Raw genomic sequence first — 17631 nt, forward strand, 5'->3', positions numbered from 1 at the left:
AATGATTATCAGCCTTTGAACTTCAATTTTCCTGATGAAGATCTGTTGTGCATATCCATGAATGAAGAAGTCAAAACAAATGATGCATTTGCAACTTGGAAGCTTTACTTTGACGGAGCATCCAATGCTTTGGGACGAGGAATCGGGGCAGTGTTAATTTCTCCCGAAAATGTTTATTATCCCTTTACAAGTAGACTGGAGTTCTTTTGCACCAATAACATGGCGGAATATGAAGCTTGTGTCATGGGATTGAAAGCAGCTATAGAAAGAAAAATCAAATTTCTCAAGATATATGGAGATTCATCGTTAGTGGTGTATCAATTGCGAGGAGAATGGGAAACAAAAGATCCCAAATTGTTGGAATACCGAAATTTTACCCTCGAATTAGTGAAAGAATTTGAGAGAGTTACCTTCAATTATCTCCCTCGAGAAGAAAATCAAATGGCAGATGCTTTGGCTACATTAGCTGCTATGTTTCAGGCAACTAAGAAAGTTGATATGATGCCAATCAAAATGCAAGTATATGAAATTCCTGCACATTGTTATAGTGTGGAAGAAGAGGTAGATGGTAAACCATGGTATCATGATATCTTGCAATATATCAAAAATCAAAGTTATCCACCAAATGCATCGGAAATTGATAAAAGAACCTTGAGAAGAATGGCTGCTGGATATTTTCTTGATGGAGAGATTATATATAGAAGAAGCAGTGATCAAATGCTATTGAGATGTTTAAATACCAGCGAAGCTCGAAATGTCATTGAAGAAGTACACAGTGGAATATGTGGAACACATGCAAATGGTCTTTCCATGGCCAGAAAAATAATGAGATATGGATACTATTGGGCTACTATGTACACAGATTGCATTGATTATGCAAGGAAATGTCATAAATGCCAGATATATGCAGACAAAATTCATGTACCTCCATCTCCTTTACATGTAATGACAGCACCCTGACCATTTTCTATGTGGGGAATAGATGTCATTGGTGCAATCACACCAAAAGCATCGAATGGACATTGTTTCATCCTTGTGGCAATTGATTATTTTACCAAATGGGTTGAAGCTGCTTCATATACCAATATTAAAAGATCCACAGTCTGCAAATTCATAAAGAAAGAGATAGTTTGCCGGTATGGTCTACCAGAAAGGATTATTACATATAATGCTCTGAACCTGAACAACAAAATGATGACCAAACTTTGTGCACAGTTTAAGATCAAACATGCAAACTCAGTGGCATATCGTCCAAAGATGAATGGGGCAGTTGAAGCAGCAAATAAGAACATCAAGAGAATCATTACAAAGACTACTGAAACTTACAAAGATTGGCACGAGAAGTTACCTTTTGCTCTATATGCATACCGAACTACTGTTCGAACATCTACTGGGGCAACGCCTTTTTCTTTAGTCTACGGGATGGAAGCAGTCTTACCAATTGAAGTTGAGATTCCATCGTTTCGAATATTGAGAGAAATAAAATTAGATGAATTTGAATGGATCCAAGCTAGATTTGATCAATTGAACCTTATTGAGGAAAAAAGATTGAAAGCTATTTGCCATGGACAGATGTATCAAAAACGGATGATGAAGTCTCATGACAAAAAAGTACATCCAAGAGAATTCCAAGAGGGTGATCTAGTACTAAAAAAGATCTTGCCTATACATAAATATTTCCGTGGAAAATGGATGCCTAATTGGGAAGGGTCATACGTTGTAAAAAAGGCCTTTTCCGGAGGAGCATTGATCTTAACAGAAATGGATGGAAAAATTCTGAAAAATCCAATAAATTCGGATTCTGTCAAGAAATATTATGCTTGATGAAAAAAAAGAAAAAAAGAAAAAAAAAAGAAAAAAAAAAGAAAAAAAAAAAGAAAAAAAAAGAAAAAAGAAAAAGGGGGGTCAAGGTGAAAACCCGCAAAGGGCATCTTGTAACCAAAGGGAATATTTGAGTTGAAAACCGGAAAAGGTGGCTCAAATGCAGGTTGATATTAGGCATCCGGCAATTGAACTCTCTTAAGATTTTGACAGTTTGGGAGAAACTTCACATCTACAAGCATTTCAACAACGTTTGAGATCTTCCAGACAAAAGCTTACATCATTTCTCTAAATTGTGTCAACTTAATTAATTTCGAAATACTTATGCTTATAATTTGTTGAGACATTTGAATTTTTATCATTCTTATGCTTGCCATAACTTTGAATACAATTCTATCTATTTCAAGTTCAATTTATTTGAGATTCAATTTATTTTTAAATTCAATTTATTCTTTTCTATTGAATTAACATAATTTTGAAATAATTTAAAGATTTCTGAATATCACTTTATGATAATACTTTTAAATACATGGAATACAAAGTAAGCAAATCATCACCATCTTAAAGCCATGAATATCAAGATTGTTACACGGGATGTTACTGACAACAAGGTCGAATTCGACAAATCTACTCATCAATTGCTCCAACTAATCACCATTCAGTTCTTGCACATCTGTTTTTAAAGATATACTAAGACAGTAGAAGGCAACCTTTGTAGCATTGATTCCAGCAAAAAAGAAACAAGACATTGATATCACTGGGAAACATGTCTCTATACAGATCCTTGTGTATGGTTTTTAAGGAAACTTAGAAGCATTTCCACCTCATCAGGTTCAAGTGAAGCAACTTTATTCCTTCCAACCCATACTAGATTCCATTTTCAGCACTCATCAAGAACACACTTCTGGACACTCGAAGGTGGCTCATTGTCATAAGCTTCAAGAACCTTACAGATCCTTTCTGTCAATTTGGCACTTCCTGTACATGTTTATAAACAATTCAACTTTGTTCTTGGATTCCAAGAAGGCCATCATTTCTTTGTCAATGGAAAAGCATCAGCACATGGAGGAAGCAGAATAAGAGAAACTCTGTTCTTAATTGGCAGAATTATGAATATAGCCCTTTTCAGTGTAGTAGCATGGAAATGCTTCGAATCTACAAATTCTGGCTCTACATCAAATAAGCATTATGATATCCTAGTCCAAACATTAACTAGAAGATGAATGTGCTCATAGCATCTTATGGAAGTGTTCTTTGAGTTATCTGATCTGGTTAGACAGAACCAATCATTGAATTTAGAAGATGAATTTGCCCATAACATCTTCTGGAAGTGTTCTTTGAGTTATCTGATCTGGTTAGACAGAACCAATCATTGAATTTAGAAGATGAATTTGCCAATAGCATCTTCTGGAAGTGTTCTTTGAGTTATCTGATCTGGTTGGACAGAACCAATCATTGAATTTAGAAGATGAATTTGCCAATAGCATCTTCTGGAAGTGTTCTTTGAGTTATCTGATCTGGTTTGGCAGAACCAATCATTGAATTTAGAAGATGAATTTGCCAATAGCATCTTCTGGAAGTGTTCTTTGAGTTATCTGATCTGGTTGGACAGAACCAATCATTGAATTTAGAGGATGAATGAGACTTAATAGCATCTTCTGGAAGTGTTCTTTGAGTTATCTGATCTGGTTGGACAGAACCAATCATTGAATTTATAGGATGAAGAAGACTTAATAGCATCTTCTGGAAGTGTTCTTTGAGTTATCTGATCTGGTTTGGTATGAACTACAGAACCAATCATTGGAATTAAAAGATGAGCTGCATGATCGTCTTCATTAAGAAGTTTCTTTCAAGCTTCTTTTGCTTATTCCTTTCCCGAAAATCATAGCCCAAGTTTCTTCTTTTCTTGTAATTGGGATCATTGCATAATGATTTCCTATCTTGTACCGGAAGAAATGTGTCAGTAACATTAGTCATGTGAGCAGCACATATAAAATTTGCCAATTCTGCAATTGATGAATTTGGACCACACATTTCTACATGGCTATTGAAGCTTCAGCCTTTGAGAATCCCATTTTGTCAAGTATAACAGTTTATTCTCCTCATCAGAATCAGAATTCAAGATTTTTCGGTATTAGAAGAACTATCGATATCTGTGAAATCATCTTGAAAGGTCACTTCATAATCAGATGAGTTGTTATCAGAATCAACATGTTGCCTGAATGCAAGCTTTTCAAGAGCCTATACTATTGAGTTTTATTCTCAAGAGATTTTATGACATTATATCTACATTTGTCAAAGATGATAGATTCTCTCATTTGAAGGAGAAAAATCTATTGGGTTTTTACAATTGAAGAAATACTCAATTTACCAATCTGAAATCAAATAAATCAACATTCATGCATCATATTTTAGGTGTTTACAAAAATAGGTGCATTTTCATTCATTTTCATCTATGTTGAGTTTTTAACAGGAATTTCAAAGACTTTAGCAAAGATTCAAATCTATTATTTGATGGATTGACATTTCCAGAGAAAGTTCATAATGAGAAAAACTCATCTGAAGAAGGAAGAAGAAGTTCATAATGAGAAGAATTTGTTCAACCTTTTACTTGAATCCATCATTTGATGGATCATCATTTCCAGAGAAAGTTCATAATGAGAAGAACTCATCTGAAGAAGGAAGAAGAAATTCATAATGAGAAGAATTTGTTCAACCTTTTACTTGAATCCATCATTTAATGGATCATCATTTCCAGAGAAAGTTCATAATGAGAAGAACTCATCTGAAGAAGGAAGAAGAAATTCATAATGAGAAGAATTTGTTCAACCTTTTGCCTGAATTCATCAAATTGATGGATTATCTTTTCCAGAGAAAGTTCATAATGAGAAGAACTCATCTGAAGAAGGAAGAAGAAGTTCATAATAAGAAGAACTTGTTCAATAATTCTATCACAGAAGGAGATAGATTAGCATCAGCATTTCTAGAGAAAGTTCATAATGAGAAGAACTCATCAAAAGCTTATTCAACCTTTTGAATGACTCTATCACAGAAAGAAAGAGGTCAGCATTATCCCCAGCAGAAAGTTCATAATGAGAAGAACTCATCTGGAGAGAGAGAAGAATTTATTCAATATCTCCATTATGATCAAGTGAAGCCAAATGGATAAAAAAATTTATTATCTTTTCATCTTTGCCCTATTCTTGTTAACACAAGAATGAGCAAAGAGGGGCAGCTGAAGATACTAATTTTTTACCCATATTATTATTATTATTATTATTATTATTATTATTATTATTATTATTATTATTATTATCATTATTATTATTATTAAATATATATTAAATACATATATAAATAATTAATTACAGGCCCAATTACAACTGGACCGGCCCAGTTACAAACAAACCAGAACCGGTCCAGACCAACCAGAAACCCTAAATATTTGGGGGTTTCAGTTAGGGTTTCATAACCCTAATCCCAGCCGCCTCAGCTTGCTGCCGTTGGATCTGGCAAGATCCAACGGTCCAGATGGCTCCAGATGGAAACCCTAGGGTATGATACCCTAGGGACACGCGGCCGCCGTTGATGTTCTCGCCGCCTCCGCCGCTGCCACGTCCCAACCGAAGGCTCCAGAAGCTCCAACGCCAGCCGTCCACGCCATGGCTACGGGGTGAGTCACCACTGGTAGTCCGGTGACTCACCGAGACCCCCTCTTCGGACCGGTCCGATGGCCACAACCCGAACCTGAAAAAAAGAAGAAGGAGGAAGGAGACAGAAAACAGATCCCAGAGAGACAAAACCGAGAAAAAAAAATATATATATACAAAATACTACCAACGATCTCAGCAGCAAAGAAACAAAAAAGAAGGAAAAAGGAAGAAGAGAAACTTACCGAGGAAGCCCCGACCACCGGATCTCACCGGAACCTTCGAAACACCGAAGGTACTTTTGTAGATTCGCTCCGATTGGGAGCTTTTTAGGAGAAATCGATTTTATAATACTTTTAATTCAGATCTTTAATTTTAATTTCTTTTATTTTAGTCCTTTATATTAAAATAATATATTTAGGATAAATAATAGATTTAATCCTTTATTTTTAATAAATAATATTTTAATCCTTAGTTTATATTTTTAATTTATTTTATTCTAATATCCGAATTTTAGATTATTTTATTTTAGTCACTAAATTATTAAATAAGAAAATAGCATGTTTAATCCCTATAATTCTGATTAATTATGAATTAGGTTTTTTCAATTTTAATTTTACTATATTTTAGTTATTTATTTTAAGTATTTTTATTGCTTTTAAATATATAGTTAGAATTGTATTTTTTAATTTTTATTTGTTTATATATTTAAATATTGTTAAAAATATATAATAAATAAATATTTATTTTAAATAAAAATTATTTTAATATTTAGTTTTCAATATCAAAGAAAAGGACAGTCTTAAAACAACTGGATGTCCTATTCTGATATTTTAAAATTAAAAATTAAACAATATTATTTAAATTAATATTTATCAATATCAAAGAAAAGAGCTGTCTTAAGGCACCTAGAAGTTCTTTTCTGATATTTTTAAAATAAATAAATATTTTTTATATAATTTTGAAATAATAGGATTATAAATTAAATATATTTTTGAATTTTTAAATTTTAATAATAAGAGACAATTTATAATTAAAAAGTACCAATTTTGGGCGTTGTAGGGGTGCTAATCCTTCCCTAAACGTAACCGACCACGAATCCCTTTTTATTATTAAAAAGAATGAATTTTTGGTTATAAACGCAGATCAGTTCAATTTTTTAATTGATGTTTTCTTAAAACTCTTTTAAAAAATAATTTTTAGGTATTCGACCTACCTGACCCAAAAGGCCGATGGCGACTCCCCAAATCATTTTCAAAACCATTTATTCATATCAATTTTCCCGCCAAAATAAATATTTCGTGCCCGGACAAAAACGGGTTACAACAAGAGTAATAAAAGAGAGTAATCTTATTCATATATTATCGATGGTACAGTACTGCTCAAGAAAGTGGTAACACAATTATTTTTAAAAGGACAACATAGATATAACCCTTTCCTCCATTAATGGATAGATCAAGGAAGAACGGTTTTAAATTTCTTGTACTTTAAGTAATCAAGATCGATTACTAGATTACTACTGCTACAAGTTCAGGAATAGATCAAGAAAAATTAACGAGAACAATTATTTTTCTAAAAATTTTAAATTCTCCTATAATTAAAATTTTTGTTGATAATATATTTCTCACTCTATTAAATTTTATAAATCCGCTCTTAACATAAAATTTGCGTTGGTCCATGATTGTAACATGTGAACTTGCCACAGGTTTGATGTTCAACACACTATGCGTTTTGATCTGATAGCTGACGTTTTATATTATAAATTTAAAACTAAGAAAAAGAGAACAATACAACAATAACATCAGAGCTGGGAACATAATTTTTTAAGGTAGCCAACAGCTACATGAAAGTGTCTTGTGTTTTGTCATTGACACACCAAGTTTTTTGATCAGTTGACTAACGTTTTATGTTATAAATTTGATTTTTCTGATGTTCATTCTTATTTTGACATGATAAAGTAAATTTATAATTATAAAAATTGTTTAAATCAACGTTCTATATATCACACATAAAGTTTTTCAATTTGGGGCCATTATTTATGGTTACGGGTTTGATTTTTCTAGTGTTTTTATTTGTTATTGGAGAATTTTAACAACATTACCTATGTGAATTCAAAACAAATGTTCCAATTGCATAGTTTTCATGGGGCAATATTCATCTAATTTGATCTTGTAATGCATCTTTATAAAAGAGTGGAACGCTTCAAAAACAAATGCAAGGCAACGGCTTAATAAAAGAAAACAATCTTATCTATATCATTACTCGACGACCACTACAATAACCTATTAATAACGCTAAAATTTTGTTGTTCAAAGTTAAGAAGAAAGAACAACACAACTGCAACATCAAAGCTGGCAACAGAACTTTCGAAGGCGACCAACAACCACCTCGTGAAAGTACTCTGTTTTAATATTTTTAGGCGTTTACCTTTAAAAAAAATTAAATGATACGTATCATATTTATATTTCTTTTATTTTTTAAAATAAAATATTATTTTTAAAATTTTTAAACATGACACAAATCATTAACGCTTTTTTTTTACTGGTAGTCATCTAAAAATGTAACGGGAAAAACAATAAACATCTATTTTTAACAAAAATAAATAAATCTTTAGACATTAAAAGTCGATTTTGAGTATAGTTTAGGCTGTGTTTAGGAGAGAATCGAACCAATTTCACTGAACTTGCATGATAAAGAATATAAGTTGCTCCAAAAACCAAATTAATTTATCAATATAAGAACAATGTTGAGAAAAATGGTGCTCACAAGTTACAACATGGGCATAATATTGGTGCAATTCCCTATTTGATTCCCCAACAAAAAAACTCATTCTCCAAAAACCCAGCAAAGTAAATAAGAAATACTTGGAAAAAAAACTCTTTCAAATGCATTCACACGATATACAAAATGCACAACAATGAATAAGTAAACATTTCCGGAACCCGACCTCACTCGCTTTCGGCTAATCATGGCTGGCATCTATAGGGGTGCCGGTCCTGGCCTGTGAGATCCTATTGGCATAACTTGTAACCAGCCTCAGCTGTGTGCTGTTAAGCCCCTCCAAGTGTGGCAAAAACGTTTCCCCAGCATTATGTAGATATCCACCAAACAGAAAGCCACAGTCTGCAGCATTGATAATAACACGGAATCGACAAAAATACAGTAAGAAGAATTTAAATGGATCAGTACTTCCGAATGCAGCTTACAAGTGCCCTAAGAATTCACAAATATCAACATATAAAAGATCCCAAGTTTCAGACATTATTGCATAATGACAAATTTAAAAGGCGCGAGTATTACCTTACGGACATCAGCACTCTGGTTTCCAAAAGCTTCGAAAAGAGCGGGCAAAAACGAGGGCAACTGAGCAGTTAGTTCCTCCTGTGATAGCCTGCCCACAAGCTGGACGGAAAAGGCAGAAAGCTTAAAACGCTTAACATCAACAGAAAGGAAAGTAACGACAATTCACATGAATGGGATTAACTTTAAAAAAGCATGCAACATATCTGAACAAATGCTGGATGTTTATCCTAAGTCAGGTTCGGTATACATTAATTTTAACGATTTTAGGTCCAATCAAGACTCGGAATAAATACCTTTGTTAAACAGTTGATGCAAATAACTAGAGTCTTCTCGTCTTCAGTAACTAATAAAGGTACAATAACCTGCAATCCAAGTCATTACACAACATCAGTACTTGAAATAACCTAAACCAAGAGAAGAAAAAGTGCCGAAAGACTCTCTTTATTTGCTGTACAGAAAAACAAATCAGACATTCGAGAGAGAACCACATACGCTTAAACATCTGAATGGATCATACTGGGACAACACAATGTTCAAGCAGTGCTCAGCTTCGTTTGACACCTAAAGATGGAGCAGACAAATTAGATGTGAAATGGGAGCAAGAATATACTCAAAGGACAAGCTCGTGGAAAGTAAATATAAATTACTTTAGGAACAGTATCCTTCATCACATGAAGCAGCTTCTCAATTACTATTTCAACAGAATCTTCCATAACACCTTTCTGAAAGCATTACAAAGCCAACAAAAAAGGGAGGAAACAAGAACTTACACGTTAGACAAAAGGAAAATCCAGACAAGGCCTCAAAACAATAGTATACTGAAAATATGAGCAAACCTGGTTTTTAAGCATTTCAATTATCAATGACAGGACAAGTTCTCGGATTGAGGAATCAGAATCATCTAAAACTTCAAGTACAGCTGTCAAAATCTGATTGGCATACTACATAAAGACAACTAAATGTTACAAGTTGGTATGCACAAAATATAGCAGAGCATATTTGACATCGCGGTCAGAGGACAATATTCTTTTGTGCAAGTGTTGCGGGGATAGAAAAACCTTCAAGAGAAGGAAATCAAATTTACACAAAAAGGTATAAGGAAAGAAATACACCTTGGACCAAACAGAGAGATCATTAGCCACAGAAATTTCATTTATTTGATGAAGTGCATCGTGCTTGTTAACAGTAGAACTCTCATCATTCCCATTGCAGATCTAAAATACATTAGAAAGCATTTAAAAAGTGTCAAGTTCGTGTAGCACAATAACTATGAGAAGCCAAAATCCATTTTCTTCAAGCAAACTCGATAAAACAACAATCAATTCCAGAAGAAAAAAAACCAGGATAAACAAAACTCACCAGGTGAAGAAGTTGAGGAATGCTAGGCCCCGTGTCTGGCATAGAGCTGATCTTTATACCTGCAGGTTTAAGATGATTAAGATCCAACTCTGATGGAGTCTCATTATGAGCAACTCCTTCAGTTGTCTCAATATAAGACCAGTCTTTGATTTTGGAAGGAAAAACATTGGTGTTTGAACTAGTCTCCAAGTTCTGATATGAGTTTTCCTGAGTTTCATCAGATGTTGCCAGGTCAATATTGCTAGTGGTCCGGGTTGATTCCAGGGTGGAACCCCACTTCCTACCACCTTCACTATCAGCGGAACCAGCAGAATATCTTCCAAGTGAAAAACTCTTCTTGGAAACTCCAATGTATCCTTCTTCAGATGATGTTCCAACAACATCAGATGGATCATAGGATGATTTAGAACGCTGTCTCTCTTTCCTGTTTTGCAAATAGTTAATTAGATCCACCTCAATGCGAGGAGTGTACTGTTTGAGTGCCCGTCTCAAGAAATTTTGTTCTTCAACTGATAAACTAAGAATAAAATTCAGAACAGCAGTCGGATCAAACTTCGAGTATACGGATATAATGCAAGTAATAGCTACATACTTAAGCTTTGTTTTTTTATCATGGGCTAATGGTGTCAGTTTAGCAAGCCATAACTTCAGGATGCCAATATTACCAGAACCTTCAGAATTCATAGCATGCTTGTTGAAGGAACTAATAGCGAACTCAATAACAGCCAGTTTTGCCTTTGGTGAACGCTGTTCATCAAGGGAACGCAGCAAAGCAGGTAAGAGAGAATCTATGCTATAAGTTTTGCCTACAATTTCCAGTGTCATAGAGCAAGGCTGCCTGACCAACTCCTTTGGATCAATTAACCGCGAGAAAACATGGGGTAAGATCCTTTCCATGCAACTCTCAAAGGGCTTTCGGCATGATGGAATGATATCAGCAAGTGTTGAAAGGGCAGCCTGCGCAACTTTATGGTGGGGATCATCCAAGTGATGGAGAAACAGTTTCATTACCTTCTCAAAGTTTTGATCCACTTCCTGAATACCTTTTGGGCCCTGCTGCAACAATGACCAGAGATAAGTAAAAGCAGCAACCCTTGCAGACCAATCAGAACTAGGAGTAAGCCCCTCGCTTAGGGCTTCACCGAGAGAAGCTGGACCTTCAACATAGCTGGACATCTCTCCAAGTGACAGCTGACTATCATCAAAACTCTTAATCCTTCCAGCAGACACACGCCCATCTACATGCTTTCTCGATAGTGGCCTCTGGAAGTTAGGAATACAATTGTTCTGTAAATCCCGAGAGTTTACATCTCTATAAGGTGTATTCAAATATTGCCTGTCAATATGTGGATTTATAAAGCGCCTGGCCTCCCTAATGTCACTGCTATCTTCAAAAGAACCTAGTTCTTGTCTTCCGGATGCCCTCTTGGCAGAGTGTGATGTGAAAGGTGGCAAAGACTCAGTTGTCACATTAGTCCTATAGGATAACTTGCCTGAATCTTTGGAAGCTTGAATTTGAGTAATTATATCAGACATAACCAGACCACCATTCTGGTTACTACTTTTGCCGACAGTAGAGGTAGTGGAATCTAGTCCTAAAGCGCTTGTGAGCCTGCTAGAAGCTGGAACAACAGCAGGGAATGGAGGATCACGAGATGATGGAGAGTCCACTCCTGCACTAGTGAGCAAAAAAAGAGAAATTTAGCCACTCACAGTTAAATCAATTTTCTAATCTTTTCACACAATTATCACAGCATCATTTAATGATGACATACGGATCTTTCACATTTCAATTAAGTAAAACATAGAAAACTCATTCAATACCTAGATCCAAACTTGTTGACCTCTGTTTCTCAGATATGTCCAGACCTCTAAGCATACTTTCAATAGCGCTGACTTTCTGTTTGCTTGCATGCAACACACTCTCCAGAGTACGGTCGGTACCTTTACCAAGGGGCTTTGGTTGGGATATATTCAACCCAGATGTGACAGGTGTCCCTGAGGATAAAGTTGAAGTCCTATCCATTGCAACTATAGCAGATGTTTGATATCCAGGTAGATGTGAACTGGCAGGAGACTGGGATGTAATTGACATTTTAACATTTCTGTCACGGACAGAAGGAGAAGCATGGCGCCTATGAACTCCTCCATCTTCTTCATTAATTATCTGTGTAATATGTAAGAATTTAGACCACAACGTAGGAAACATAACTATTCCAGAAAATATCTATCAAATATGGGAGCTATATCTACCCTTTGAATAACATGATCAAAAGAGGTGAACAAGCGACGAGAACGATCCGGTCAAGTTTTGGAGAACATTCTGTAGCACATTCTAGCAGTTGATCGTACCTGTTAAGTACACAATAAGCTAGTTATCTTTTATCAAATTTTACAAAGGATCAAACAGGTATATGAAAAAAGTAAATAACATAAAGCTTTAGGAATTAGCTTTGCCACATTCAGTTATCTTTTCAGATTACCCTATTTATGTAAAAAAAAATGTAAATCCATTAAAGATACCAAGTGAAGCATCAGCCATGATATGCTTTCAAGAGAGAAGCCAGTCAACATGATCAACTTAAACCATCAACTGGAGGGTTGATTGCATGACATGTACTACAACCATATATCAACATAAAAAAAATAGAAGCAAGTTGCGATATAGATACCTCACTCATTGCATCGGCAACACAACACCTAATCAGATCCTCATATAAATCAACCGATCTCTGTATTTCTGGTTCATCAGGCCAATGTTCAAGTATCAACAATGCATATTCACAACACCTGCAGTTAGGATATAAAATTTGATTATAGAAATAACAAATAAATGACTTCGTCAAAAAATAGAAATAGATGAATACTTGGCACGGAGTACAGCACTACGGTCATTCTTTGCACAGTCAGCTATTCGAGGAAGCACACGGGCAACTTTGCAGTTAAGCAACATCTACAAGTTAGGAAAAGATATAATAAGAAAATAAAACAAAAAGTGAAGACAAAATGGAAGGGGAGATGCAACAAAATTTACCGTTTTTATGCAGTTATCTGCGGACTCTGCAATTACAAGCACAGTAATAACAACCAACTTGAAAAGGACCTGGTTATCATAATATAAAATTCACAAGTGCATGTGAGAATAAAAATGTTGCTATGCTACACATGAAAGTTGAACTTACTGGGATGAACTGCTCAGCACATGCCTCAAAATCTCCCAAGAGCTCCTTTGATAAGAAGCCTAATAAATGACAAGCCTGGAAAAAGGAAATTCTCAGAATCAACTACACGTACGAAACTAAAAAAGCACTTATAGGACAGGAAAGTAAAAAAATTGTCTAGAACCCACCCATCACATTTATACCATCTCAAGATTCCTAGTGGTCATTGTATAAAAATTCAAGGAAGTCAATATGAGACGGAAAGGTATGATGATTGTATGGGAAAATGTCAAGAAAGACTATATGGGATGGATGGGTATGATGATTGGTCCATGACATGTTCCTATCATTTAATCATTTTCTAAAACATGGATATGTTCTAAACAAATAGCAATATTGGCAAAGGCCAAGAAAAAAAATGAAAGAAAAAACTCCAGTGTCTGAAAATCAGTAAAACATAAAAAGTTTTGGTATTAAACTTAATTTTTTTTTTTTAAATAAGTATTTAGAGATTAATAAAACTTAAAAAAAATGCATTTGACAGAAAAAAAGTCTCTCAGTGCTAGAATAAGCACTACTAGTTCAGAGCTGCAAAATAAACTATAAGCACAAAGAATATACCTCTCCTAAAATGTTTAAAAAGAATGCAAAAAGAAAAAAGTCGGAACCAGAAAATGCAAGAAAAAGGTACGCACCTGCTTCACAATGCTTGACCTCCTATCTAGTAACTGTGTACTTAGTGGACCAACAAGCTGCTTCAAGAATCCCCGGAAACATGGATAATCAGCAGCGCCTGATTAATCACAGTAGTCTTAATTGTTAAACCCCCAGTTCTCAACCTATAAACTACAAAGGAGGAATAAGCCATATAAATATGGAATTTGACGTCAAATAGGCCAAATAACATGGCTACATTGCAGAAGTCAAAACCAAAGTGAAATAGGTTAAAGGAAAGGGATAACCCAGGAACTTATTACATAATTTTTGGCATCCCTGTATATACCTAAAAAAATCTGCATGGGTCAGGTTTTGATAACTGTTTGGTAACAACAGTAACTCAAAAATTATTTAACAGTACACAGAGAAATCTATAATTCTTTAATAGTAGACAAATATTCAGATATTCTAGAAGAAGAATGGTGGCAGTTTAGAGAATAAAAACCTCCAGAAACAAGGCCTTCAACTCTCTGCATGGCAGCAATGCGCACGGACCAATCTTTTTTTGGCACAAGTGTTGAAGCAATTTTCTCAAAGTCCCTTATTAGTTCCTTATCTGAGTAAATTTTAATTGGATCTATTGGTTTTTCAGTGATGTCACTTTCCCCTGTAAAAAAAAGAGTCACTTTAGTTACATTTAACTTGTTGAACAATGATTTAAGAACAAGCACCATATATTTGAGAAATATGATCTAATGTAGAAAATAACTGTTTCTTCTAACCATCAACGTCAAAATAAAAGTAGCCAATATTGAAGTAAGATTGTTTTATACAAAGGCCAGCATATCATGGAATCCATCCTAAACTCCTAATTTGAAAAAGAAAAAATAATTAGTTAGACATAACCAAACCTCCAAAAAGTGATGTCTCCCTCGAAGAACTCTTGCCTTTTGGACTGCTTTTCTTTGGATTACGTATTGCAGGCTTTATGTCTCCAGCAGCAAAACCACCCAAATCTGAAGATCTAACTTGTGGCTCAATTTTCTCTAGTCTGGCATTGATATCTCTCATCTGCAAATTATATGCTACCTTGTAAAAATAACAAATACTGAAATAGCAATTCCTTTCTTCTAGAAGGCAGAAAAAAAAATAAAAGACTGAAGCAATAACCATAGATCCAGGAAGCTGATGGCGATGAAGTTCATCACGAAATTGAGTTCCAGCTTGCGTATACATTTCCTGGAAAGAAAATTATCTGATCAGAATTTTACCACCAAATATGAGAACCTTTAATGTATGGCCCACGAAATCTCCAAGAGCAATTGTTAAGAATAACAACAGAAGTGGACCTAATGCTCTCAGTTACTGAAACACTTATTATACTATCTAAAGCAGAAATAACAAAGACAGAAAATAACCCAATCAAAACTATTAGTGACCTATATTTTTCAATAGAAGCATGAAACTTTTCATAATAACTCACATTAATACCAGTCCAAGGAGCAGACAACACAAGTGTAAACATTGTATTGAATATTAAATATTCGTGAACAGGAATATGGGGAAAATTGCAAAAAAAGGATCTAAAACTTGAGTGACAAGCAACCTAAATTGAAATGGTTCCTCTTTGTTAAATTGTTAAACATGATTACCAATTTACCACGGGCAATAAAACAAATTTCAGATTCCTGTGTTTATGTCCATTGATTTTCTCATTATAACTTCCATCCTCTAAAGGCATGTAAAAACTTATTATTAGGAGCTCAGCATGTTTTTCAATAACTGAGAAGCAGAGGAACCGCCTCTGATGTAAGCTCATATTTCAGGCTATTAGCTTTATGTTCAAGTATTGTGAAAGTTCTTACAAACTATGGGTTAAAATTCCAATGACTACAACAAAAAAAGAACACAACAAGTCAGATTTCATTTGAAGACGATCAAATTCTTCCTTCACTAGAAAGAATTGTTTCACAGACCTCAATGCACAATATAGCAACTTCACGAACACCAGGGTTTGAGTCATTCAACAGCTGCAAAGTCTGATAAAGGAATTTATATGTCAGCTAATCTATGTCACGTTTCATAAGGAGACAATGAAAATCCATTGGAATATGTTAATGAGCATACAGGCGGAAGAATTGCCCGTTGAAGTGGAAGTTCAGTAGATGCAAAAAGACTGATTGATGATGTGACTGTCCGGGCAAATTCCTCTCGCACTCTCCAACTTCTATGTGTCCATGCATAAGAGCCAGCTCTTTCAACAATAATTGTTGGTGAAGAAACCTGAAACAATATATATATACACACACACACACATATTTCAGAAATCAAACAAATTCTTCACTAGATAGCCTAAAACATTAAAGCGTCCCAAACTCAACAAGGAACTGGTAAGTTTACCTCCATTAGAGTAAGCAGCAGGCGTCTGGCAGCGTCTCTAACAGGCTGTTTGGCGTCACCCAGCCGTTCAACAACCGCGGGAACAAGAGCGTTAAAGTGCAACTTCAAGTGATCACCGGAGAGAACAGCAGCGGAAGCAAGAGCCTCGAGAGCTCCCTGGGAGACTCTAAAGTTGTTATCCTTGAGGAGATTCAAGCAGCAATCAACAAGCGAAGTGACTTCCGAAGAAGTAAGACTCTTCCTAGAGCCTTCAAGGAGTTGGTAGAGCCGCTCTACCGCCGCCATCCGCTCCTTGGTGTCTTTGGCACGTGCTAACTCCAGTGCCTCCTCCATCGAGATCCCGATCCGGCCGGACCTTACGCAGATCTGAACAATTGCTTAGCCAATTCCAACAATTTGAAATTCGAAAAAAAAGAAAGTGGAAATGCGTTTGACGATAGTGAAAAGGGTTAAATTGAGGGGAATGATAGTGGCTTTTATAGCAAACAGTACAGATTGTGCGGACAAGTGCCAGATTTTTCCCCTTGGGAGCAAAGGAATAGAGGGAGAAAAATGGAAGACGCGGCGAAACTAGTGAAGTGGGCTGAGATCTATGGAGAACAAGAGAAGAGGATGGTGTTATGTGGTTAAGCTTGTAAGAAAAGTAAAAATCCCTCTTAAGTACCTCTTAATTTAAAATTCTACAAATTCGGGCCTCTAAAAGAAATAAGTAACTAAAGACAATTAATTATAGGATAAACTACACGTTTAATACATCCAACTATTGTTTTAGTCACTTAACAACTATCACTCTATTCCCTTTTAGTCACATAATTGTTTTTTTTTCCAAAATCATACCTAATATTACATTTTGGGCATTCATCGTTAAAAAATTAACATTGACGTTGATATGTCATCATAAAGTAATGTCAAGTCATCATTGATTTTTTTTTCAAAAAAATGTTTAATATAAAAATAAGTGTTCAAACTGTGCATCGAAAAACGTTTTAGTGCATAAATAATTTTTCGTCAAAAATAGGTGAATAATGTTTCCAACGTTACATTTTTAAATATCAGGACATTAACTGTTGTTAAAAAATATATGTTAAGTGACACATATCACATTATAGTAATTATGGAGAATTTTATTTATAAAATAAAAATATTTTTTATTTAAAAACAAAAACAAAAAAAACACACGTGCCTCCCATCTCTCCATTCTCTCTTTTTTCCCCTTCCAGATGTTGTCGATCAACCAGTCATGTTCGTCACCGCCATCATCATTAGCACCGGCGTCGACC

General features: G+C 34.9%; 1 pseudogene; it reads right to left on the reverse strand.

The window, feature by feature from the left end:
- Positions 1 to 8184: 8184 nt before the first annotated feature.
- LOC120153369 lies at positions 8185 to 16922 on the reverse strand (annotated as a pseudogene).
- Between the last annotated feature and the right edge of the window lie 709 nt (positions 16923 to 17631).

The sequence above is a fragment of the Hibiscus syriacus genome, unplaced genomic scaffold (genome assembly GCF_006381635.1).
Source record: "Hibiscus syriacus cultivar Baekdansim isolate YM2019G1 unplaced genomic scaffold, ASM638163v2 tig00111099_pilon, whole genome shotgun sequence".
NCBI lineage: Eukaryota > Viridiplantae > Streptophyta > Magnoliopsida > Malvales > Malvaceae > Hibiscus > Hibiscus syriacus.